This window comes from Capricornis sumatraensis, chromosome 16 (assembly GCF_032405125.1).
Source record: "Capricornis sumatraensis isolate serow.1 chromosome 16, serow.2, whole genome shotgun sequence".
Classification (NCBI taxonomy): Eukaryota; Metazoa; Chordata; class Mammalia; order Artiodactyla; family Bovidae; genus Capricornis; species Capricornis sumatraensis.
The window spans coordinates 6,656,556-6,659,564 of record NC_091084.1 but is presented as its reverse complement, the minus strand read 5'-3'; positions in this window follow the sequence as shown (position 1 = coordinate 6,659,564).

Genomic DNA, 3,009 nt, shown 5'->3' with positions numbered 1-3,009 from the left:
AGGAGACCCAGGTTAATCTCTGGGTCAGGAAGATCCTCTGGAGGAGGGCATAGCAACCCTCTCCAGTGTCCCTGCCTGGAGAATCCCATGGACAGAGGTGCCTAGAGGGCTACAATCCATGGTGTTGCAAAGAATCAGACCTGACTGAGCGACTAACACACACTACAGCCTGCAATGCCTGGGATAGCCACCCGTCCTGCAACTCCCGGGAGAAGGCAATGGCACCCCACTCCAGTACTCTTGCCTGGAAAATCCCATGGATGGAGGAGCCTTGTGGGCTGCAGTCCATGGGGTCGCTAGGAGTCGGACACGACTGAGCAACTTCACTTTCACTTTTCACTTTCCTGCATTGGAGAAGGAAATGGCAACCCATTCCAGTGTTCTTGCCTGGAGACTCCCAGGGACGGGGGAGCCTGGTGGGCTGCAGTCTATGGGGGTCACATAGAGTCGGACATGATTGAAGCAACTTAGCAGCAGTAGCTGCACCTCCCTCCCAACAAAGATTACCAGGCCCCAAGTGTCAATAGCCCTGAACTTGAGAAACCTTGTCTTAAGGGAAGTGGAGTGACTGATCACATTTGTTCTGAAAATTGCTTCAGATAATCAGTGTTTGACTACATATCAGTATTAGACTAGAAGAAACACAAGGATAACAGTTGAAATGGTATTATTCACTGGTATATTCCTAGCACTTTTATACAGTGTCTGAAATATAGTAGGTTCTTGAACATTAATTGTTGAATGGGTTAATGAGAAAAAGGTGTCATATTAAAGTGCTAGATATATTTTAGACCCAGTAAGTACTATGATGATGATTAAGCGATGCCTGTCTCCCTTTATTCTAGTTCATGTTCAGATTTAGCCCTATACTATTCACAGCTCTGTGGCTTTTGGTCTACTTTCAATATCCATGAAAGGATAAAGGAAAGTCGTATTAGTCCCAGCCTTATGAAAACGTTTATATATTTTGTTAAAATGTCTGCTGAAGAAATGTTTGCTCCTATGGATGAAACAGGAAATGAGTTTAGTTACTGTGGAAATTAGAGGTGAGCTTGAGGTATTAGAATTCAGAGAATTATTTTTAGTTTGGATACATAGTTGACCAAAATATTTCCTTCTATTTTTTTTTTTTTTTTTTCAGTTTATACACTTGCTGATTTGGCCCATGCTTTTCTCTACTGCAGGCTTCAGATGCATGCCAGATGGATTTCTCAGCAAAACCAGTTTATCAGTCTGCGTGCCATTTCCTGTCAGAGCTTTATGCTCAAGTGTCTCTACTTAGGCATGTGCATATACAGGGTGAGTTAGTTTATCACACCAACCTTCATTTTAGTTATGTAACAACCAAGATCTATTTGGTGTTCAGATAAGGTTTGCTTGGGGGAAAAATCAGTTGTTTTTTTTTAAGAAAATGAGGATTTCACAGCATAACCAAGGTGATTGACTCCTACATATTGAGAGCACCTTTTGTCCAGAGACACACAAATGAACTTAAAAAATAATCTCAATCCTGAAATCTAGAATTTAGTAAAAGATTTTGAGTTTGAAGGAAAATACTAGGTCTCCCATCCCCCAACCCTCTTTCCTCCCATCCTCCCATCCTCCAACCCCAACCTTCCCTATTGAGGCGAAAGATTCTAATATCCACCTGGAAATTCTGGATCCCTGGAGACATCCTCTCTTTCCCATATGCTCTATATTTAAAGCTTCACTTTTCAAATATGGCCTGAAACTGTCTGCTTCTCATATCTCTATGTCAGCCTCCCTAGATGGAGCCTCCTACCCCTCCTGAGTCTGTTTCCTTAAATAATGATCTATTACCTTCAACTCTTGCTTTCCTAAGATCAACTTTCTACATAGAGAGAGATCTTTTCATAGCTTGTCATATTATTTCATTTCCTTGCGTGAAACCCTCCAAGGGCTTTCCAGTATACTCAGAACTGAAACTCGTTACCATGACCTTCAGGACCCCACATGAATTTCCCTGATTACTTCTTCCACTTCTGCTTTCTTTCCACTCTCGCCCTTTTGCTGTCCCTCACATCTTCTCTAGAGCGTCTCTGCCTTGGTGTTGGAAGTGCTATTCCCTTTGACTAGAATATTCTTCCCTGTTATTTCTATCCTATTCTTTCTTCACCTCCTTTGTGTGTGTGAAGTCGCTCAGTCGTGTCCGACTCTTTGCGACCCCGTGGACTGTAGCCCATCAGGCTCCTCTGTCCATGGGGTTCTCCAGGCAAGAATACTGGAATGGGTTGCCATTTTCTTCTCCAGGGGATCTTCCCAACCCAGGGATCAAACCCAGGTCTCCTGCATTGCATGCAGACGCTTTATCCTCTGAGCCACCAGGGAAGTCTCGAGCTCAGCAAATATTTCACCTCCTTAGGATAGAGATTTTCCTTGTCTAATGTGCTTTTTTTCCTTACAGCACTTACTATATAAATTTTTAAAAGTTTACTTATTTTGATTGGAGAATAATTACAATACTGTGATGCCTTTTGCCATACATCAACATGAATTGGCCACAGGTATGCATGTGTCCCCCCATCCTGGACCCTCCCCACCTCCTTCCCACCCCATCCCGCTGGGTTGTCCCAGAGCACCAGCTTTGGGTGCCCTGCTTTATGCATCGAACTTGCACTGGTCATCTATTTTACATATGGTAATATACATGTTTCAATGATATTCTCTCAAATCATCCCACCCGCACCTTCTCCTGCTGAGTCCAAAAATTTGTTCTTTACATCTGTGTCTTCTTTGCTGCCCTGTATGTAGGACCATTGCTACTATCTTTCTAAATTCCATATATATGCATTACTATATGGTATTTGTCTTTTTCTTTCTGATTTACTTCACTCTGTATAATAGGCTCTATGTCCATCCATCTCATTAGCACTGACTCAAATGTGTTCCTTTTTATAATTGAGTAATATTTCATTGTGTATATGTACCATGGCTTCCTTATCTATTCATCTGTATTTGGAGATCTGGGTTGCTCCCATGTCCTAGCTA